Here is a 24,242-nt window from a genome sequence, read left to right on the forward strand (position 1 = left end):
GAGAAGGATTGGATTTTCTGTGCCTCATTAAGCGAAGGGAAGAAAGCAAGATTCGAATGTAAGTGGTGCAATTAAAATGAAAATTTATCAAATGCATGAGGAGGTTCCTGTATCCCCCATGCAGTGTTGCCAGGTAACTTTTGTTCAGTTTGCAGAAGCCATGTCAGTTATTCCACAGTTTGTGTCGGAGCAGTGAATGTCAGTCCCTGATGCTCCTTGTGCTCCTGGTTCTGGTGCCTCAGGGGACACCACAGGAGCAGAGAGATGCTCTGACTTCATGGACTTCCATCTGCTCTCGATGGCAGCGTGAGATTCCCTTTTCCAGCTCAGCTATTGCCATTTACACCTCCAGCTTCCTTTTCTAAGGATATTGGTTCCATTTTCTTCTCACCAAACTGGTCACAGGTAGTTTTGTGCATCCAGCCCTGCTATGAGAAAGAGACAATCCAGTGTGGAGCTGGTTGAGGGAATTCCCCCCAGGAGCCCCTTCCACTGGATGTGGATTTGTTTTATTGTTGGGCTCCTCCTCCCAGTACTCGTAAGCAGGTCAGTCACAGATGGGAGGGAGGTCCTTTTCTTCTTCATGGGTTTTTTGGGGTTGAAGATCCCCTGGAATTGGGGGAGCCATCTGGTCTGAGGAGTTGCCCAGCAGGTGTCAATAGGTAATGTGAGGATGCCCATTGGGCAGTTCTGAAAATCTATAGCTGGGAAAGATGATTAATTGCTGTTGCCTCCTGTTTCTCAGATACTTCTTGATGCAAAATTAAAGCCAGCAAACATTGCCAGGTCCCTTACAACATAATGATTATTGTTTTCCAAAAGGATGGTTTACTATTTTTCATGGAGGACCACGGAGGGAATGAGCGTTCTTTGCCAAAAAAATTGTATTTTGTGAAACAATTTATTCACTAGATTGTTCTTCTGGTTTCATGATAAAATTCCTAAACCTTGGAAAGCCTTTAAGTAATTGAATATAACTTGTAAAGGGGAAGGAAAAGGGTGGAATACTTGAAATAATGGTGAACATTATATGCATCCAATTGGATTAGTCCAGCTGTTCCAGTACTGATTAGAAAAGATTAGATATTTGTTTGGACCCATTCATGGATTAACCCGGCCAGTTGAGGTTGATCAAATTAGACATTGTTCTTCGGATTGGTCCTTCCTGCATCGGTAACAGATGGACAATATTCTCCTGAATTAGAACATAACCTTTTAGTTACTGTTTCAAAGTATCGGCTGAGCTTCCTCTAACAAGAAACCACGGAAATTAGAGAAGATGTGCTTTTGAAAAATATTAGCGAAATCTTTATGTACTTTCATGGGAATTGGAGTTCTTTCGGGAAGTGATTCTCCCTAAATGATTCTTTCTCTGAGATGATTCTTCTTCTGTTGAGGATGCTTAGGTGTTATGCTGGCTCCCTAATTTTAGTCTAGTTTTCTAGTGTGCAAAATTAACACCAGTTAATGAAATTCTAGTGTTTCAGTTGGGAGTGCTTGTAAATCTCGATACTTTAGACCATCTTCTCTAGTCTTTTGGGTTATAAGGGTGTGGTTTTGGACTGGTTAACCCCTTTGCTCAGGGACTCTGCTCGAGTGCCCTCTTCTTCTTTCCCTGGATCATGTAGGTTTCCTCTGCCAGATTCTTGGCTTGGTGTGGCTCTGAGTTTCCCTGACTTCGTTCTTGTCTTCCCTGTGGCGTTCTGGCCCTTGCTGTTGTTCCTGGTTTCATCTTTGCTGCAGGCCTTGGTCTCCAAGGTTCTGAACTCCGTGGGTGAAATTCCTGGAAATGTCCAACGTGTTGTGTCAGGAGGTGGGGGAGTTAATGGAGCAATGTTTTGATGTGTGCTTGTTTCTTTGCAAAGTTTTGTGACCCTAAATGTGGAAACATTTGGTAGCTTGCTGTCCGCTTATAGTTTTGCAGAGGTAATTTCCCTAATGAGATTTTAATCATAGCCTAAAAATAATTTTTTTTTTAAAAAACGCCTTCATTTCTGTGCCTGTTCAACAGCGAGTATCTCCCAGTAGTACCAGCAGGCATTGTGTGCATACAGGACGCAGTTTTCATTTTCATGACAGTGAATTGACATCCTGGGACCAATTCCTTAAGTCATAACTCTGCTTTTACTCAATTGTCATTCACAAGAGCTTGGCTGATTTCAGTTGGGAATGAATGACTGGCTGTGCATTAAGTAAAAACTGGCTGAGCACTGCTGGGATTAAACCTCTGGGATTAGTAGAAGCATGTAAATGGCAGTTGTGTCTCATTAGCTTGGTAATTTTTAAGCTTTTCTCACTCCTGAGAATTCTCTAGTGCAGGTGTAGGCTTTTGAATAGTGAACATGAAGGCATCTGGTAATAGACTTTTTCTTATTTAAACTTTCAGACTCCTGAAACGGGTTCATCAGTTCTCCTCTCTTGCCCTCTTCCCAGTGCTCTGTGGATCTATAGAAACTCCTCCTGTAGACAGATTCGTCTGAGGGATTTCCATTTGTTCTGTTCTGGGGGGTAGAAATCACATCACATTCCTGGAGCACGTTTTCTCTGCAGGAGAGAGCTTTACCTGCCTCCTGTGTCAGATTTTCTACATGAGAGCAGGGGACAGGATGGCACCAACAGTTTGATACAGTGTCTGTTGCTGGTATTACCTGACAGATGCATCATTCAAAGATCTTGTACCTTTTCTGGTCAGGATTTATTTTTCTGGGGGCTGTGCTGTGGCTCATGGGTCTCCTGTGTTGTGTGGAGTTTGCACATGCTTTACCCCATCTCCATGGCTGTAGTTGGTACCTCTTCTGTCTGCAATAACCTGTTTGTGTTTAGGCTAAAAAAGCCAGCTTTGTTTCACTCAAGCAGGTGTGGGTGCTTACATTCAAGAGAGATAGCCTAGAGTCACAACTTCAGATTCCCTAGTTTGTCATTTGGGTGGTCAGTGCTTTAAACCTCTCAGGTGGTGCAACAGAAGCCAGCTATTTTCACAAAGGAATTTCAAATTCCATCTATAAATACGTGTTTTTCTGGCTGCTGTCAGACAGGCTTAGTGACTTTTAGCCCATCATTTAACTGTTTTTAACTGTTGGTGGTTGTGGTTTTTTGGGGTTTTTTTTGTGCAGAGATACGCTTACTGAGAATGTCTTAGATGATTCTTCTTTGCAGGTACAGTTTGTGGAGTGTAATGGTTAAAGGTAGGTGAGGTGAAAACAAACACCCCACAGCCGGTGTGCACCATCCTGCCTGGGGCTGGTCCTTAGGATAAAAGCTCGGGAGAGGCTTGGAGCTGCTGCTGTGGAAGCTCCCAGCTCAGGCAGCCCGGCCGCACGGGGCTGGGTGCAGGAGTGGATGCCCTCAGTGCAGGCAGGCAGCTGCTCCTGGCATTTGGGCTGCTCGGATGGCAGGCTCCTGTAGAAGGAAGTCACTTCCAGAATAGCAATGTGTAAGAGAAGCGATAAATTGCCTTCAGGTTTTTTTGTCCAAATATTTTTCGATGAACACAGTGGCATTTGAATCCACACGTGAAAGTGTTTTTTTCTGCTGAAGATGTTTATGAGCCTTAAGTGTTTGCAAAGCCAACATAACTTCTGCCGAATGTTTGGAGAGTTGTGATTGAGGAGACAGAAATGTTAGTGAGAAATTGAAGTAACCACACAAAAGCCAACACCAGCCACTCAGTTTTCTGAGGAGGAAAAAAGTAACTGGGATTTTAAAGCTGGCTTTTGGGATTGGGGAGAAAGGAGCTGAACCTTTTGCTGCTCCTGGTTTATCAGCTAAGATGAAGTACAAGATCTGTATAGTGACTTTGATTTCAATTTTCCATTCTCTGCTTTCCTTCCTACTTGCATCTCAAGTGCTGAGGAGGAAATGAAATCCTGAGATTGAAGTAATAACTGAACAACAGTGGATTTGTACAGGAGAAACTATATGACCATAGGGAAAAGAACCTTAATTGAAGCGATGCTGTTTCTAGATTTCTCTGTGATACCTATGATGAATCTTTCATTTTTCGCATTTTGTTTTACTCTGTTATTCTTTTGTGGCAGCAGGTTAATTGCTAGCCCGTCAGTAGAAAAATATCTCACCTGTCAGGAAGCTGGTGGTAGGGGAATAAGGCTGCAGAAAAAATAAAGGAGAGCTCAGAGTACAGTTTCATATCTACACAGTAGCAGATTCCTGTTAAATTACAGGATTTTTGGAAACATTTAAGGAGAAATAGACCTCAGGTTTTATATCTGAAGTCTGTGCTGTTCATTCCAAACCATGGTGATACTCAGAAACGCATTCAGTTGTGTGCATGTGGGTACTCCTTTGGGCTAACTATAGATAAATTAAGATTGCTTAATTTCTGAAGCAATTCTTAATGGCTTAATTTCTTAATTGCTTAATTAAGATTGCTTTTCCATGTTACAGTTTGGGACTGCATAACACAGGTGTTTATGGTAAGCAAACATTGTGAACTCAAAAGTTGTTTATTAACTTTGTGCATAAGACCAACAACCAGCTTTGAGTGTGAGGGATTTTGCTCCGTAGCAGAGGGAGAACTGAGCTGAGAGATGAAAAAGATGCGTTTTACCCCAGTTCTAACAAAATGCAAACCCTGTTGACCTCAAGGGATAACTTGTTTATCGAAGGAAATACAGAGAGATAATGGAAATGTGGAGGTAAATCAGTGATGTGAGAACAGCTCTGCAGGCTTTGCTTTCTGCCAGCACAGATAACAGACACCTCATAAAATGCTCACTTGTATTCACTGTGGCCAGATCAGAATTTCACACTTGCCCTCTAAAAAGATCTTTCCTTATGTGGTGCTGGAGTCAGATTTCCACTCAATCAAGTGCAGATGTGGCCATACTGCTGGGAATCCCTGGGAATGCTCCCTGAGTGGGATCTGCTGCTTTTGGTAGAGTTGCTTGGCTCTGGGTAATGTGAAAGGATCTGTGACCTTTTTCCTGTATCAGATTTTGCTCTTTGAAGTGGCACAGTTCTAGTCAGTTGGTTTAGGTGATAGTTTATTCCATGGTGATGCTTGCTTCTCTTTTATTTTTAGAATGTTTTCTATGTAATGGTTCATGCTTTCCTACTCTTTCTGTATTCTTGAAAAAACCCTTTTTTTTCAGCAAAGCAGGAAAAAATGGTTGGTGTATCAGTTTATTTATCGTCAGAAGATGATGTTAGTTTTGTGGGTTTTGAACGAAGATTTTAAGGAATGCCTCAAAAGGAAAAAAAAAAAAGGCATTACCATATTTTTGCCCCAAAGCCAGTTATGCTTTCTTATCAGTTCCTGAGAACTATGATATTATTTGAACTCTGGGGCTCCAAGTTAACACTCCTCTCTATTCCTGTGTTTGCAAACAAATGTCCTATTGCCGGAATCCGGAATATTTGGGGAAATGTCATTTATAGCAAATGTCTAGGCCAGTTGCACAGCAGTGACTTCAGAAACGTCTGATGCTTTTTGGTAGCTTTAGCCCCTGTGCTCAGCAGAGCAGCACTAATGCAGTGCTCCCTGGATTATTACACACAGCACAGGGATGCAGCTCCAGGCGCGTGTGTGGAGCTGCAGTACACCAGTGCTTCCCAGCAGCCCAAGGAATGCCTGCTCTAGGACTAAGGGATGTGGGGGAGAAATCTGGACAAATCTGTGACTCTTAAATTCAGACTTAAAAGAGGAGGAGGAAATGTCTGGAAGAATGATACTGCAGCCTCTGATTTCAGTGATCTCTGAACTGGATGCTTCCAAACAGTTGAAGCAGCTTGGTTCTTTTACTGGTGTGTGGGATGGTGTGGTGGGTTTTCTCTTGGTAGTGGTTTGTGTTCTTTTTTTTTTGTTTGTTTTTTAATATAGAAATCTGTGTTCAGCAGCTGGTCTGTCCTCAGAAAAAGAAGAGAGTGTTACCCACTAACCTGACAGGAAAAGTTTAGGCTGATTCTCCAGGAAAGCCTCTCTGTAAAGTGTCCTGACAGAAGGGAGACAATCTCCTGGTGGGAAGTAGTTAGAAAGACACACAGAAAGAAAGGCTGTCTTGGACACCCTACTTCCCCCTGTCACTGGTACATTCACAGTTGAATGTCCTTGATCATCCTGAAAACAGGTCAGGAAAATCGGCCAAAAGTTAGGATTATGAAATTACTGTGCAGTGTGTAAAATACGTAGGCTGGATAAAGCCAGAGTTGTCATTTGTATTGGTAAATAAGATTTTTCTCAGGTATAAATTAATAGTATTAATAATCTAATAATTCATTAAAACCTGTAGAATTACCTGCAGTTGTTTTCCCTAAGCAAATGCAGTTTTCAGTGACTTTTGTTTACATGGCCATTGCGGAGTTTCTGAGAAGTTTCTCCTGGGTGTTGGAGGTGCATCAGGCGGCAGATGCCGCTGTGAGCTGCGCAGGTGTTCGGGCGGTGCTGGTGCTGCTCTGGGCTTGCAGAAGTGTCCCTGAGCAGTTTCAGCTTTTCTCTGGGAAGCCCCTGCCTCTCCTCCTGGCCCACCAAGGGCTTGCCTGGCTCTGTTCAGGCGCCGGGCTGCACAGACACTTTGTGTTTGTTGATAGGTGTGACAGTCCTTCAATAGAAGCTCCTTCCTCTCCCTGCTACAACGTGGGAAGTCTTTATTGCTGGCTGTAGAGCTTGGTCATGCTTGTGTTTAGCAGGCAGCTGTATTTGTTTTTTATGTGCAACACTAAGTTGTAGAAAAATATATTATTTTTTCAGAGGTAGCTGTAAAATGGACAGGATTTCATGCCTTTATGTCTTTGTCTTCACTGTAACTGTGCTGCCCTTCCCTCCTGCATTTTACTACATAAGTGGGATTGAAAGAGGCAGTACGTCTTTAAGATTTTTTAGAAAGAGCCGGTACTTTTTTGTCTTTGTTCAGTACAATTGCAGAAGATCCATTAAATATTGTGCATTGAGGGTAAAAAAATATAATGTTGATATAAATTAAATTTTGCTATTTGCTTGCATTTTGAGGATATTTATTTCAATCTTTTTGTGTGATATTATTATTTTATGTGCTGATCAATGTATTCCAAAGTGCTTTCTAAAGCAAATGCAGACTTAAAAGACAGCATGGTAAATTACATTTGTATTTATTTACAGGTTTCGTATAAAAGCTTTAACCCCCAATAAGTGCACTTCAGCCTATTTGGAGCTGTACAGCTCAGCTGGGTAGAAAGTATGAATTTGCTTTTTGTTGCACGTGTTACTTCTGTGTTGTTCAGTAGCTGAACACAAAGGAATATGAAATGACAAAATTCTGGTAGGAAAAGACTTGTGGAGCTCATCTGGCTGTAGGAAGAATCGTCTGGAGATAGGGGTTAGCAGAGTTAAGAAAGCTGTTCCAAAATTTGACTGCAACAGAGATGAAGGAAGTCTGTGGTATAAGGAGATGGGGAATCGGAGTGGGGAAGAGCATGATGGATGGTCTGCAAAAGTGGAGGGGATTAATTCGTGGAGGCTGAAGGAGGCAAAGCCATGGAGGATACTGAAGATGTGAGGGATGATATATTGCGATTTACTTTTGTCATTAATCTGTGGATGAAGTGATTGATTGAGGGAGAGCCCTGAAACCAGCCATGCAGTGGTGGGGGACAAATTTCAATACTCTGTTGGAGGAGAACTTTCCTCTCAGAGCTGCCCTGCTGGAAGGAGCAGGATGGTTTTTGTAGCAAGGAAATCAGTCCCTAATTAATTTTTAACTTTGTGCTGTCAGGTTAGTTGAAAGGGAAAGCAAGTCCCAGATGCCTAAGAGTTCTGGGCTGAGATGTCTGCCAGCATCTCAGGAAATGGGAAGTTTTCTTAAGTTGTATTTGTCACTTACATGCAAACTTCTAAGATCTTGATGGCAGCCCCTGCCCAGAAGTTTTAATAAGCAGCATTTCCAGAGATGCTGTGCTTTTCGGAGCCTGGGGCACTTGGGGAATTTTGCCATTTGAAATTTTGCACAAGAACGTGCAGCTAAAACTACGCACCGCTTGTCCATGTGACCCGGACAGATTTTGTAGATGCCACTGCTGTATTTGATTGAGATACCAATATTACTTTCTACCTTTATTGCTTCAGTTAGCTGAAGAGTGGGTCTGGTTTATGGAGACTTGCATTTAAAGCACACAGCTCGTCTCATACTCACAGTAGAGTTTTACTGTTGAAGTCCTATGTAGGTTATACAGAGACAGGAAAACATAATGACCAACGTTGTTGGGGTCCCCTCTTGATTACTAGAACAATGTGAGCATTGTTTAAATATATGGCTGTGATTAAGTATGGAAATTGAAATCTTAGTTTAGGCATAGTAGCTGCTTAAGCACCCCACAGCCTGTCACTGCAAATAGGAACAGCACCCTTTGAGAAAAGGAGCAGAAAGGCAAATGAATCCATATGCTTAAACACAAAGTTCAGGAGGTTATTTGAGCAAAAGAAATAGCTGTCAGAAACTGGAAATCCAACACTAGTGAATCCTAAAGACAGGGGCACAGACCAAAGTGGGCACTGTGAGAAGGAAACTGAAGAGCCTGAAATGGAATTCGAAGAGCAAAGAGTCAAAGACATGAAAACAAACAACAAGAAATTCTTGTGGTATATTAAAGACAGGAAGGAGTGTGAGAGTTTGGGCAGGTCCCCTGGGCACTTTGCCCTACACCCTGGAGCTGTCAGCTGCAGGGCTTCATCAGCTTTGTGTGAGGCAGCCAAGGGGAGCCTTCAGACCCGGGCCTGCATCCATCTCTGCTTTGTGTCCCAAACGGCCGTGCCATCCCATCCCAGTTAACCACCAGATCCAGAAATAATTTCTGAGTACTCCCTGGATAGTTCTGTGATATTTAAGTAGCTTTCAGTGAAATCAAATGTCAGATTTTGAAGAGCAGTGGGCGTACATTTTTGCATCCCTCAAGGGTCCGCTGTAATACCAGGCATAAGAAGACGTAGATGGATGTTTGTCTTGGCCAGTGGGACAGACTGCTTGGCTTTTGTTCTCTGTCTCTGTGGTCAGGATTGGGAAACAAATGCTCAGGTATTGTAGAGAAATTTATAATGTTCCTGAACCTGCTTGGTGAACCAGCATTGCCTAAAGTATATTAAACAATTTCAGATTTCGTGAAGCCTGTAAATACTGATCTGTCCTGTTTGGAGTCAGGTTAAAGACTCCTGTGATGTTCTCCTTTGCTGAGTGCTCTGCTCCCTTTTTATGTTGAAATTCCCTAAGTGACAAATCTCTGGCACCTTGTCTCTGAAGAAGAGGTTGAAAACCAGTCCTCAAGGTCATATCCTCTAAATTTGGAAACCCCTTCACCTGCTGCCACTTTTATTATAATGGCTTGTGTCTCTTGCTCCGTGTGTGTTTGCTAAATTACTGTTTGGTGTGTTGTCTCTAGCTGTCCCTCACTAAATTACAGTGCAGGCTTTCTGGCGTCAGTGAGTTGTCAGTTAAGTCGACAGTCTCTTGAACTGGGAAGCTCTGTAAGAACTTCCCTCCGTCAGGATAGGGTAAAAAATGGGTTAGGGCATGGTATTTCCACAAGATGGGAGGATTTTTGGTCAACAAATTGGTTCAGAGCTGTGCCAGGGGTCAGCTAGTCTGGGCATTAGGAAGCGTTTCTTTAGCAAAGAGGCCAGAGCCTGGAATGGGTTTTCTGAAGGGTGCTCAGTGCCCCAAGCCTGGCAGTGATTTAGGAGGCGTTTGGACAATGCCCTGATCAAGATGATTTAACCTGATCAGCCCTAAACTGGTCAGGCAGCCGGACTAGATGCAGACATTGCAGGTCCCTTCTAACTGAAATATTTTATTCTATTACAGGGAGCTGGTTCATAACATTTCCCAGAATAGATTAATCAAGTCAACATCTTTTTTCGTAATCCTGTGAAGAGTATCATTATGCAAGATTTATCCGAAAGACAAGAGAAAGCTCTTCCACAAACTGACCTTTGTGGAACAAGGAGGCAGGAGATTTGTCAGAGGAGCAGAAATAGCCTTGCAGAATTCAAATGATTTTGCAAAGTTTAAGGCCCCTTTTTACAAATCCGCTTTCTTGGCAGAAAACTTAAGTGAGCACTGAAGTTCTGTGGGGATTTTGTGGATCAAGAACAGTACTGCAGAACTCAGATAAACCTCGTTCGTGTAAAAATGCTTTTTTGAACTGGGTCTGAAATGCAGAAATGTGCTTTTCTTCAGGGCCCAGAACTTCTTAGGAGTTATCTGTCACCCTCTTGTTTTCAGCCTGCCAATGATTTCCTTTTTGGTTGGGTAGTTTTTCCTCTCTTGGTTTCTTTCAGTGCTTCTGAAGGGCTTGATCCCATTTCCAGGGTTACACAGATAAAGTTTCATGCCAAAGGGTCTTTTTGAAAATAAGCAATCAGTTCTAGGGCTTCAGAGAGTAGAACTTAAACAGTGGGAGGTGCCTATTACAGAGACAGAAAAAAGTTGTTCATGGAAATAGCTGAATCTTGACATTTCTCCTGAAACAAAACCAACAGAATTGCTGTCAGAATATTTCACAGTTACTCTCCCATTGCCACCACCTTTTTTAAAACTTCATGTTTACTTTTTAAATCCGACTAGGCTAGAAGTGTGATACCTAAATGAGCAAGGTACACAAAACTTTTTATTTCTATTGATTCCATGTGACCTTGAAATGAAGATAAGCATTTTAAGAAGATAAATCCTTCTTAAACTTTGCCTTCTAGTTAAGCATCTGTTTGCTCCCTGTATTAAGTATTCTTGGTATAGTGCAAATTATGCAAATTTAGGACAGCAGTCAGTGATTAAAATCAGTTTAGTTTACAGGATAGAAGAGCAAGTGACCATACTGGGAAACTCTCTGTTGAGAATTAACTCTCTTGTCTGAATGAAAGAATAATAGTAACCGATTGGCTTTGGTGTGTTAAAAAAAAAAGTGCTGTCATGAGATTTGAGAGACTCCTGGCTTCGCTGGGGCTTGTCAGAGCTTATGGTACCATTTATGTAGATCATAGTTTTGGTGCTTTAGTTCTGAGTACTTTGCTGAACTTCCTCTGGAGCTCCTGGAAAGGGAAGCTCTGAATTGGAATTCAGGAGAGCGTTTCATTTTATTGCAGCAGTCAGTCTCAGCGTACTCATTCGTGCTGGAATTCTGCTGGAGCACAATGGCTAATTTGCTTTCATTACCACGTTTATTTATCTGCAGCCTTTATTTTTCATTAAGTTGTCGAGTCAAAGATTGCAAAACTTCAAACAGAACTATAAAAGCTGCAGGTATTTGAGAGGTTTTAACAATTGCATATTAAAACTTGGGTGTGACAGATGTGATGGATGCCTTGGTCCTTGATTCCAAGTATAATATTTCTGCACTTGAGTTCCCATCACTAATGACCCGTGTTTAACCAAAACCCCTCAGTAATTCACAAAATAACCTTAAGCAACAGAGGAAGCAATGCAGTGATTACTTTGATAACACAATGTGAGAAAGTAGGAGAAGGAAATGAAACATTCCCACAAAAATCTGCCCTTGAACTCTCTTGTGATGCCAGTCCTGAGAGAACTGGCACATGTAGTGGCTAAGCCACTATCCATCATACTGGAGAAATCTTGGCACTCAGGTAAAGTTCCCACTTACTGGAAAAGGAGAAACCCTTTTTTAAAAAGGAAAGCAAGGAAGACCTGGGGAGCTACAGGCCAGTCATCTCACCTCCACGTCAGGGCATGAATAAGCATGCACGAGGTTGCAATTGTGCAACTTCTTGAATATAAGCAAATTCTGTGATCTTGTGAACCCTGCTCCTCTGTAAAGGTGTCTGGCTATGTGTGGCAATGTTGAAATACAGTGTCACCGTGGTTTTATTTTGATCAAGGACGTGCAATTTTCTGCACATAAATTTCATTGCTTCGGTCTTTGGTGTGATGGGGACTCGCCCTATGAAGTGTCTGTAGCCAGTGTGATTGGAAAAAACTTGCTTTTGTCTATTTTCTAAGGAAGGAATTCTGGGAGAAAAATAGGTGTTCTGATTGATTAGTGCTAACGGGTTTCATGTGCCTTCCCTCAGGAATAGCTGGAGCTAGTTCTCCACACACATCTGGTCGGCTATCAAATCACCAGCATATGTACTTCTGCCAGCTCTGACCCATGTGTTGAACACATGCCAGTCACTTTACTTGAAGGAATTTGGAGGATAAATTGAGGGGAAAGTATTCACCATGAAGAAATATGTGTTCTGTTTTTATAGGATTATTTCAGCTATTGATCCACTTTTAATTTTTTTCCATGGAGTGAGGTTTTGTAAGCGTGTGAAATTTTAAAAAGCAGCACTGAATATTTTCCTAAAGTGACGGTGATTTGGATTCAGCCTCCATTGAAATCAGTCATGGAAGTCTTGTGCACTTTTTTTTTGTTGTTTTTCAATAGTCTAATGAAATTCTTTGTTCAGACTGGAACGAAAGTCCATGAACAGGGTCAAATTCTCCAAGCAAACATGTCCTTTTAATTATCTTACAGTGTTATGGTGTCGAATATGTCTTCAGAGTAATCTACAAGAGGACGCAGCCAAAAACAGATGCTGGTTTCTGTTTTTCAAGCATTGCTTTCCTGTGTCTTTTTTCCAAGGGCAATGCCTCTGCCTTTAATCCCAGATGAGTGAAGTGGTTTTTGGGGTGCTGCTGAGGACCCCAGCGACCCTCACCCAGCTGGTCTGTGCCACAATGCCAAAGGGTGTTTCCAGCTCAGATTTGGGTGAGGATACCTGGAGCTGGTCTTTGGCTGGTTTTTGTGGATAGGAGTTGTCCAAGGGCCTGAAAAACACAAGAGCCACTTAATTAAACTGCTTACAGAAGATGACTTGTACCTGATGTAAAGCAGCCTCTGCACTAGTCTTAGCTACCGTGCTTTTACGTTTTGCTTTCCTTAGTTTGTCTTGCCAAGGCTTCCCTACGTAGAGAAAGAACGGTGGGTGAAGTTAAAATGAAGTCAGTGTTGGTCAATCCAGAATCAGAAGAGGCAGCAGCAGGGTTCTGTGGGTTGTGCTTTTGGACACATGGGAAGTGTCACTGTGGCTGAGCACGGCTGAGGGAGCTGGGGTTGTTTAGCCTGGAGAAAAGGAGACTCAGAGGTGACCTTATCACTCTGTACAGCTGTGTGAAAGGTGGTTGTGGGCAGGTGGGGGTTGGTCTCTCTTTCTGACAGAAATCTAGGGAAATTTAGGTTGGATGTTAGGAGAAAAGTTTTTGACTGAAAGAGTGATAAAGTGCTGGAATCGTCTGCCCAGGGCGGTGGTGGAGGCACCATCCCTGGATGTGTTTGAAAGAAGACTGGATGTGGCACTCGGTGCCATGGTTTAGTTGAGGCGCCGTTAGGGCGTGGGTTGGACTGGATGATCTTGAAGGTCTCTTGCAGCCCTGTGACTGTGTGAGAGCCCCGCTCCTGTTCTGGGAGCTGAAGGATGTGCCCACACACACTCAGCACAGTGCTGGGGCCAGCTGGCACGGCTGGGCTGGGCTGGACAGGCTCCACTGCTGCTCCCACGGGGCTGCACCATCGCTCCTGGCCACACAGAGTTTTCAAGTTGTTTGTAAATACAGATTTAATCTAGATTTTAAGAACATCTTTAGTCTTATTTATGACCTTACTCTTTAACAGAACTTGGACATAACTTCTTGTATTTCTGTGTTAGTACCTAAACAAAAACATGAAAAATAAGCCACGTCCCCCCATATTTCATCTTTGTTAAATTAATCCTCTCTCTTGTAGCTATTTTTTGCTTAGATTTTTAGAAATAGATCTTAATGGACCACCTAACTAATTCAGCTGGAAATCATGAAATAGTTCATGACCTTATGAAACAAACATACTAGTTTTCCTACTGCCAGTTGAACTCCTTAATCAGAGGGTCGAGAAAATTCTCTCTAGAGACCCCTGTCTTGTTGCTTTTGTGTTAATGAAAAGATTCCCAGAAGAATGAAAAAGTCTTCTGCATCCTCCTGCTTTCTCCCGATTAACTCATAGGAATGGATTTCTGGTTCTTTCTTCTTAACCACTGCAAGTCTCACGTTATTTCGTACTTTCCTTTCTCTGTAGTATTTAATACATCATATATATACAAATAAATGTCTCAATTTCTTCGTGTGCTGAAGTTACTGGCAACTCTGAAGTGTGTTTCTGCCAGAAACATGAACCTGCAGTGCAGCAGTGTTCCAGAGACAAGTTTTAGGGTGTCCTGGGTACCCTGGTCACCTCTGGATTCTAACGGTAGGTTTTGTATTTTATACTTCTCCACAGGTAAACCCCAGTGCTCGGTGCCTCAGGGGTTGTTGGTGCCACTGTGCAAGTCAAGCAACTGATGCCTTTTGGGACTACTTAAAAACAGAGGCCAGACAGAACCAAGGGAATAAAAAGCCATTATATTTATTGAAGGGCCTTCAGGTACATTGAGGGCAGGCAAACCTACCCAGGGGCTGCACCCAAAAATGGACAACGGTCACAGGTTTTCACACTTTGATCAGTTTGGTCCATTTGCATATTGAGGGTTAATCTCCCAATTACAGCTTCAGGTAATGAAATCATTTACCCCAGGTTTACTCCCCCAAACTCACTTTTATTTTCATTTCTCAGGGCCTGAGACAGTGAGGTGTCCTTGATTCCCAGGCCTGGAGAGGAATTGTTGTGTCTGACTAAAATTTGAAGACAGGAGCTAACATTGTGTATGGAGTTTTAGAGTTCTACGTTAAAGAATTGCAGGATTACAAATATATGAAAAATATAGAAGCTAAAATGCTACGGCATCACAACAGAGAGCAGCCTGTCTGCAGTGCCCTTGGCAGGGCTGGCTGGCCCCCTGGCCAAGCCCAATTGTGTCCCTGTGCCGTGTCTGAGCTCCAAGAGACCACCAGCATTAAATGCCCTCTCTTTCTCTAGCCATGGCATCTGCTCTCCCTGGTATTAGTACCTGGCATGGGGCGCAGTTGGCACAGCTTTTACTTCCTCTATGGTTTTCAGTTGTGGGAAGGCTGCGGAGCAATTTTTGGCCTTTTTTGCCTAGTATTTATTTGAATAGTCTCTCTCCCGAGGCGATGTCAGCCAGCAATATCAACCAGCAGTGTCTCTACACAGCCGCATTTTACTTGGACATGAGCTGTGTCCACAGCTGCATTTTGGATTTTCTGGCCGCAGTCCACTTGCTTGCTCCTGGATATTTGTGTGTGTATGTCTTACACATGTTGTCAGTTAAATGTTGTCGTCACCCTTACCTAGGCACAGGTTCCAGTCGAGAGGATTTTTTGCTCCATAATTTGGAGCATTTGGAATGCCATGATAAAAGATGTGCTGCCTCAGGCGCTCCAGCCAGCCCATAGAGCAGCCATGAATGTGCAGAGATTCTCCCACAAGTCTGGTTTAGTTTTGGAAACTACACTGTTACACTGAATAGTTCATCCCGCAGGTCCTTCTGATAAGAGTAGTTTGGGAAGCCCAAGGAGAAGTGCTAGCCTTTTGTTCTGTCCAGCAGCCTGTGGGAAGAGATTACCTGAAAGTCATAATCCTAGGGTTTGCAAAAAGCGCATTATTTGCACTTACCCACTACCCCTGTGCTGTCATGTGTAGTGCAGCGATTCTCAGCTCTGAAAAACCCCTTAACCCGTGGAAAAATAATGGCTGTGGAACCCCAGGAAGAAGGAGGTGAGGGTTTTGCACCATCTCCCAGCGACAGTGGCATTTTTGGGTGCCAGTGTGTGACACGTGTCGTCCCCAGGAGCGGTGACACCCCTCAGGTCACCCCAAAATCAGACGTGCCCTGATGGTACCTGGAGCTCCACCCTTCACTGGGTGCTTGGGTAACAACCCCGTCAGCTTTGAGAGATGTACAGTTCTAGCTGAATAAATCGCTGTCTGTTGAAAATAGGAACAAATCTGTGCAGGCCTTTGCTGCTGGAGCTCCTGCTCATTCAAAGGAACCACAGGTATCTACTCCAAAGAGTCCAAACTGAGGGCATGCCATATTTTAGAGCCGGTATTCGTCCTGTCTAGGGCCGTTCAAGTCTGGCATTGTTAGGCCAACATACTTTTTAGGGCTATGTTTTTGTACCGGTGCTAAAATTTGTGAAAAATCCAAACCCACCCCACCCCACCCCACAGCAAGATGCTTACTTGCAGAGACGCCAGGGGTTTACCTCATCCCCTGAAGTGATGATCCATGGTTCATTTCTAAGAAAATACTGTTCAGGCTGTTTCTTTTTACCAGAAAACTTTATTTTATAGAGAAAAATGTCTTCTCAGCTGATGGTGAATTTTGCAACAGTACACAGGGGTTTAGCCTGGAAAAATAAAACTGGATGCTTTTCTTGTGTGGCAAAAAACTTAGTTTGTTAGGCTAATTAGATCAGTCTTAATTTGAGCAACGTAGACTGGTCCTGTGGGTCTACCTTGAAAGAAACAGTGATGGTTACAGAGTTGTCATTCAGAGCTGTTTTGCAAGCGCTTTGTGCTGGAATCCATCCTGGGAATTTTGTGCTACTTGCTGTCGCTGTGGCTTCTACTCATCACTGTCCGTGTGACTGATCAAATAAATGGGATAACTCTGTTTCTGCTCCACTGCCTGTGGAACCTGCAAACAACTTCAGATGGGTACAGTTGTGTGATGAGCTGGCTACCTACAGATACACAGCTGCTTGTGGGTTTCTCCTCAGAGACTGTGAGAAATGTTTTTTATTAATTACTTGTCCTTGGAAAGCCGGTGAAGGGCACAGATGATGTTGCTGAAGCACAGCCGCAGTTCTTTCTTCAGTTATCTTGTGCAAATCCTGTTAAAACTGTGAATTGATATTATTATGTAACAGCTGACAGGTTTGAACTTGGCCGATAAGAATTTTATGAATCATGCTGAGGAGTTCTGTTTTGATGAGAGGGGAATTAGAGCGATAGCCACGGCTTTGTGCCACATCCAACCCTTCTCCTCAGGGCTTTTACTGCTCTTCTGGATCATCTTTCCATGGTGCTGCTAGGTGTCCATCAGCCTGCTACTGCACAAATACTCCCAGAGAACTCCTTGCTTTATTTATCTGTCAGCAGAAGCCCAGTGGTGTCATGAAAGGTTAATTCCACATCTGGTCTCCAGCTTTCTGCCAGCCAACTGACTCAGTTTTACTTGAGACCGTTCACTTGGAAAAAAGTCATTTTACCCTATAATCACAGTGTATAAAATACTGTACAACTGTACCGAAATCAAGTATACAGGAATAATAAACAGCTAAATTTAATTAGCAGCTCATTCATTGTCTTCACAAAAAACTTTGAGGGTGAAATATGTAGTGAACAGTCGAAGTCAAGCCAGCAAACTGTAACTGATGCTGTGAAGTGTAACAACTTAGTTATTTTCTAGAAACTCTTCCATGTAGTGTTTTCTTTAAAAAGGGCAGTTTTGGTTTGGGGCAGCAGAGTGTGGAGCTGTCTCTAGTCTGGTTTTGGCCAGTAGTTTTGCAGTTAGTTGTAACTTCTTTAGCATTGCTGGTTTGTGAGTTATGAAGACATTATGAAGCCGAGGCTGTTAAGGCTGAAGAGTATGTGCCCTCTGGTTTCCACTCCCAGCAATCTGGATGCATTCCCCAGCACAGTCTACAGAAACCATTATTTGTGATTTCATGGCAAGCTGACCAGAGCAGAACAAATGATTGCGTTTACTGCTGGCCCATTCTGTTGTTATTAAGGCGTCTCCTGGGCTTTTGCATCTACTGCCCATTTTCCCTTTCCCTCGCCAGCCTCTGTAGCAGTCAGCCTGATTTAAACTTGGTGTTATTTCTGTTATCAATAGGCTCAAATGCCATAATAACCCAAAGTTAGTGTACACCAGTGTCACCAAAATGAGCTGCATATTCACCTCCTTTCTCCCTGTATTATGCATTCTGTTAATACATATATATTAACAGAATGCATAATAAACTGCTTAAACTTACAAAAGAGTAGAAGAAGAAATAGTAAAAGAAGAAAGTGTCGTGGAGGACTGTATTATGGAGCAAAGGGTGTGGGTTTGCTGGCTGGGGCAGCAGTCTGAGGAGGTTGGTTATTTCCTGTGTAATTGCAAAGCTGTGCCAAGGCTGCCAGAAAAACTTGTGCATATAAAAAGACCAAGACAAATTTTCACCCCAAGACATCCCTTCGTCCCATGTTTTCAGATGGTCCTTCAATGGTGTGTTTCCTGTTGCTGCTCTTGGAAGCCAGTCTTCCAGCAGAACATTTGGGAATGGGTTTTCCCAAGTGTCTTGGCTTTGCCCAAATTCCAGTAGGGCGTCAGCTGCTCTGACACTCACATTGAATGAGACTTTTCCTGTGGCAAGCCACTGTCTTATGTTCCCAAAGTCTCACTTGTAGAACTTTTGAAGCCCTTACAACTTTTTGTAAGCTTTTAAAAGTTAAAAACAGCATTGAATGACACTTGGAATCAAGCAGTGAATTAAAAGAGGTAATAGTAGCCTGTAGGTTCTGCTCATTCATTTCTGATTAATGAGCAGTGTCTGTAAGTGTTGGGTGTGAACAGAGGAGGCACAGTCTTCTTTCCAGCTTGGGCAGAAGTTTCTATCAACAGGTACACAACAAGGTATTTATCTGATGTTGTCAATGTAGACAAGCTCAAGGGGAGACTGTTAAATTAAGACCTCAGCCCTATGCACAGTAATGGAAAGCTGCTTTTTTCCCCATCTGGTCTGTATTGTGAAGGACTGATGAGCTCAAACACTGTCAAGGTGAGCAAATTCAAACTTCCTTTCCCTCCCATCCTTCCAAAACTGACTTTACTTACTTACTTCTGGAACTGTTTTTGCCCTGCCTTGTTAAAAGCAGCTATAGGAGGTGAGTAGGAAGCAAGTGATGCTTCTTTCTGTTTGGCCCAGATTCAGAGCACTTCCAGGGTTTTCTCTGGCCCAAAATGATTTTGGAGCACAGTTGCTGTGTTTCCTGCAAGTTTGGGTGATGTGTCAGCCAGGATGTGGTAGACATCATTCTCCCATTAGACAGGTTTGTTAACGTGTTTATTAACATGTTATTTCTCATCAGCTTCATCAAGAGCAAGTGTGTTTATGTGCAGGAAGACTGCCATTCAGAAACCAGGAAGGCACACAGGAACGTAGGGTATTAATAAAGAGCTTTGCCCCTGTGTTCTGCAGGAGGATCAATAAGGAAGATAAGAGGGAAACTTTGAACACTTGGAAATTTTGCTCCTAGCAAAATGTCACAGAATTGAAATTAAGCTGAACGTTAAATGAAGTTGTTTACAAAAGCAGTTCCATGAATGAATGATTGGATTTTGGGTTCTGTCTTTGCAAACATGGTATAATTCTCTTTGCATTTGCATCCTTTTCTTAAAGTAATCTGAAAAAAAAAACCCCAAACTCAACCACTTGTTCATCTTGTTTAATGATGGTTTTTAAGCACTCTTTGGTCGTATTCTTTTAAGCGTGTTTGGAGATCATTGTGCACCCAGAAAGCAGAGCGAAAAATTGAATTATTTGTGTGCCATGCAGAGGATGCCTGGGTGTGATTTTTCTGCTTTGTACATTGTTCTCCCCGTAGCACATTGCAAACAGTTTGTACCTAAATTCTACTGCTGCAAAATATTAATATGTTGTCCTTCATTTTGGCAAGCTGTAAAGATGCAGAAATCTTAATGGATGCGAAAGCATGAAAAGGAAGCCATTGTTCAACTAACTGTAGCTTTCATTCATGCTGTAACTCTGTAATAAATGCAAGATGTTGAAAGGAAAGGAGCCAAATATTAGTGTGGTCCTGAGAGACCAAACAAACAACGGAGCTACTTAAATTTGTCGTTCTTCTTTCGTGATTACGGTCACAATCTAAAATGTACACAGATGTCACTGTTGTATAGATTCTGTATAGATAGTTTTGAGATTTTAGCATTGTTAAATCTTTCTGTAATGTTTATAATACAATGGTTTCCTTTTTTTCCCCTTTTTTAAAGGAGTTTGTGGATTTTTAATGTGGAAGTCCAGTAGGCAGTCAGTTACTGCAGAGTGCAAAGAGTCACCAGTTCCTTGGAGAGCTGCTGCATGAACAGGGTGGTCTCACCTGGGCAGTTCTCTGGGCAGGGTGCCGGCTTGGGGTGGCACACAGAAGTCTGGTGGCAGTAACTTCTCACACAGGCATGTCATGGTTTGCAGTGAGTGTTAGGATTCTGGTTTTTGCAGACAAGAGGGTTCAGGCATTAATACCTGAGCCTCAGCTACTCTGGGACAGAAATAATCCTCTGTGGGAAGAGGTATCTGGTGTTCAGGTTGTCTTTGTTTTGGTGAAATTGTTCCCATGCTAATATTCCTGTGTTGGATCTCTGGAAAGGAAAGAATGTAGGTTTGGGCTAAATCATAATCCGGCACGCTGTAGGTTGCTTAACCTTGACTACTGCTCTCTGTCTGAACCCCACAGCTGCTTACAGAATAAGGATCTCAACAGCTTCTGAAGGTCTTGCAGAAGTGAGGAAAGCAAGTGAACTGCTCTAAGCCTGGCTATCATATGTCAGTCCAGATTTTCTTGGAAAACTCCTATCTGTGAGTGTTCCCTGAGGCCACATCTGCTGCCTTCCATGTGCTGTAGGAAATCCAGGGCTCATGAGATGAAGGCAACCCTGAATGCAAGCTCTGACACCAGCTCTGGGCACTTGACTGAATTCTCTGCTCTCTTCTTTTTCCTTGAGCTTGTGTTGCTGTTTGTCTCGGGGCCTGACAAAATAAACACACCCAGGAAGACTTTGTGGCAGAAATAGTGGGAAACTGATTTCTGGTACTTCTGCATCTTTGGTTCTTGTCTGGAGGATAAGGCTGCAGGAGAAGAGGTGGTGGCCTGAGCACAAGCCTGGAGAGCTGTTGGACTTGGTTAGACTAAAACAGAGGTGACAGCAGTTAAAAAACTCAAGCAGCTATTCCTGCTGGAGGGAGGGCTTGCAAGTTGGTGAATGTGATGTTTATGTGACATGAGAAACTTAATATCTACCTGGCTTTCCCCAAATAGACCCCCAGGTGGTGGAAAAATAGAGGAGGTATTTGGAAAATGCTGGTACACCAGCCCTGAGCGGATTGACACATTCCTCCTACGTCTGTTTCTCCCTGTGGCACTATTCTTTAGCAGAAACACTTCTGTTCTTGCAGCGTTTTATGACTTGCAGTGGATTTAAATCAGGATTAAATCCCACTGAAGAAGTCAGCGGTGTTACAGTGCAAAAGCTGGTGGGAGATAAGTCAGGAACCTTTGTGATTCTCCTTGCATCAGGAATTTGAGGTGTAGTTGCTGGCTGATGGGAAAGGAAATGTCTTCTGTGTCAGGGTGGGTGTATTTCTGTCAGAAGGGAGCTCTTGCTCCAAACCAAGCTGAGCCATTCTCGGGGTGAATAAGCACGAATGCTGTACACGCAAAGCCGTGTTTTTCCATCCATGTGTGTGTCAGACTGGGCATAATCCAGGTTTAGTGATGTGAGGCTGGGGAGCAGGCTGGAGCCCACACGTGGGCTGGTTTAGCCATGTGGCCCAGCAGGGTCAGTGCTGCCACCGGAGCGGCAAACCCAGCGTGGCACCTTGTCTGAGCTGGGCTTGTCTCCAGCAGCTCATCCCACAACCCCAGTGGGTCAGATGGGGAGATTCCAGAGGTGAGCTCTGGTTGATCAGCTGTGGTGGGGTGTCCAGGCACATCAGTCCTGGAGTCAGGTGTTTGGTGAGCACATGATGAACGGTTTGAACAAAATTCTCCCCGTGGAAGGTGATGCTGCGTGACTTTCATTAAGTAGTCACCACTGTGGGCATTCAGAATTCAAAACTAACTGTTGTTTCACTTTTCCTTTAGTCTTAAATCAAAAAGGGACTTCTCAGCAGCATGGGAGCAAACCTTGCTCTCCACCTTCCTATTTGTTTTAGTACAAGTGGAAGACAAAAGAACCTTCCAATTTTGATGTCTTCATCAGCTGTTGGATTGTTTCAGTTAAAGCTTATTTCTGTCCATAATTGATATATTTGCAATATATTCCGTGCTGCTGGTAGGGTTGTGTTGAAGCCAAAGGCACTGAAAGATGATCTAATAATTCTCCCAGTGTATCTTTAGGGTTAGAATTCAGCTTTTTGTGAGCTCGTAGCTATCTGAAGTTTGCTGTATTTGACAGCATAGATGAGAAGCTGGTCTTGCAGATAGTGGTAAACCTTCCTTGGAGTTTAGAAACTTGGTGTGCACAAAGTACCACACACAGTGCTCTAGGAAGCTCATAATTAATCACTTCAGCAGCTCCTGCCCTGTACAGCCGCAACTCAAGCTGTCCATTGTTGCCACATCAGCTGACTGCACGAAGCCCTGTTATTTCTGATTTAAAGGTCTAAAAACAGTAATTTGATTGTCTCAAGCATCTCTTAATGCCTTAGCAATGAGAAAGGACCTACATATTTCCTTCTGAAATGTAATTGCCTGCAGGCACGAGTCCCATTTTCTGTCGGACCAGTGGTTATAAGGAAGCACATGATGCCTTACAGGGGTTTGCAGCACATCTGTAATCACCAGCAGTATTTCTGTGCCATGGTTTTGGTGTGAGGGCTCTTTTTGCAGGAGGAATGAAGCTAATTGCCATCACAATTTTTCCCTTTTGCAATGAAAAAGAAATGTCATTCTTACATATCATGATTTCATACTTGTCTCAGAATAATGCAGAATTTCATTTAATAGAATGCAGAATTTTCACAGTTAAGAGGTTTGGAAAATAAAATGCTACATGGTTTCTAGCCCGCAACCTAATATCCCAGGAATCTGCTGAAATCTCTTTTGTTGGGATGTGTGCTGTCAATGGCTGTTTTGCTCCTGTGCTTCACTGGGGCTTTTATTTTCTTAGGAATATAATGACATCAGCGCATATATAAATGAATTTCATTTAGTTTTCAGGTAAGGAGAGCGATGCCTGCAGTTCTGCCTTTGTGGAAATGGAAGGTGAAGGAAGAGTGTAGGATTGATGGCATTGTAGGCAACAGTCCCTGCTCCCACAATTTAATGATAAGCTGAATACCTGTAAAGGGACCATGCACAGGGAGGAAACTTAAACACCTGTTTTTATGTTTTGTAGTATTTCTGTGGAGTTCTTAGTGCGATAAGAGATGATGTTTTGGTTTCCTTTAGAAATAAACACATGTGGGTGATGTGGCAAACGAAAGACCCTTTTAATATTGTGCAGTAGCACACAACAAACTGCACTACAGTTTAGGTTGCGTCAAGATTTCTATCCTGGATCCGATTTTCAGAATTGTTGTCAGCTCTGCAAGTCTGCTTCAGTCTGAAACAAGGTGTTTCCCTGCCAAGAACACATACTGTCATCTTTTTCAACTAGAGTGTATCTGGTTTCTTAATTTCTGGGATTTTATAAGCCCTTCCAAAGCATTAGTTGCTGTAATACCAGCGCGAGTGCTGAGGTGATTTTTTTTCTGCAGCATGTGTGTGCAAAATGCTGATGATTAATGTCCAAGGAGATATGGTGTATTATCTGTTTAGTTAAAGCACACTTTGTGGTAAAAGGGATTGTAATGCTTATCATAACAGGCAAGTCAGCTGCCCGGGGAGCTGTCACAGGGAAGGCGCAGCACAGGCTTTGCTGCAGGACTTGGCCAGCGTGTGCTAATCTGGAGTCGTGCATTGTATCTGCTCCTTTGTGGGGCTGATCTGCGGGCAGCTTGGGGCTGTGCTGCGGAGCAGGGAATCACGCAGCCATGCTCCCATGAATGGAGAGGAGGATTAGACCAAAACCCCATTATCTGGCCAGGCCTCGGGGAGGGATGGAGTGACAGATCTCCTGCCTCGAGTGGAGCTGCCTGCCACCCAGAGGAGTGCAAGGATGATTTATGTCAGAGGCTTTTTGTTGGAGAGCTTCCAAAGAAAGCAGTGGGAATGGTGTGGATTACTGTCTTCTGTGTCATTAAAAATAATCTGGAAAACTGATCCCTTCCTTGCCCTGGCCATGAATTCTAGCACCCCGATCAGTGGTTTGGGTGTATAATACTTGCCGTGTGCCATTTGAAGTGTGTTAACTGTGGAATTCCTTAAATGTTATTTTTTTCTTAGGCCACTCAGAAATGGTGTAGTCGAAGGAGAAAATGTTTTCCTGATTTGTTTATTTCACTTTGGTTTTGAGTCATAGTGGACATGGTATCAAGTCCTCCCCAATTGCTGGCTGGTGTCCAGACATGGCCGGTGTTAATGGGGAGAGAATTTATTCACACAGCATCTTTGCCTTCTTCTTGGAGCTGTACTTCGCAAGAAGTGCCTCTCAACCACCT

The 24,242-nt window shown here is 43.1% G+C and overlaps 1 protein-coding gene across 4 annotated transcripts in view; it reads left to right on the top strand.

The window, feature by feature from the left end:
• LOC136295446 (glypican-5-like) overlaps nt 1–24,242 on the top strand; it is a 331,561-nt gene that overhangs the window by 55,403 nt on the left and 251,916 nt on the right. The gene's annotated exons all lie outside the window — the stretch shown is intronic.

The sequence above is a fragment of the Chamaea fasciata genome, unplaced genomic scaffold (genome assembly GCF_029207755.1).
Source record: "Chamaea fasciata isolate MVZ Bird 193981 ecotype frontalis unplaced genomic scaffold, bChaFas1.0.hap1 SCAF_11, whole genome shotgun sequence".
In the NCBI taxonomy this organism is placed as follows: domain Eukaryota; kingdom Metazoa; phylum Chordata; class Aves; order Passeriformes; family Sylviidae; genus Chamaea; species Chamaea fasciata.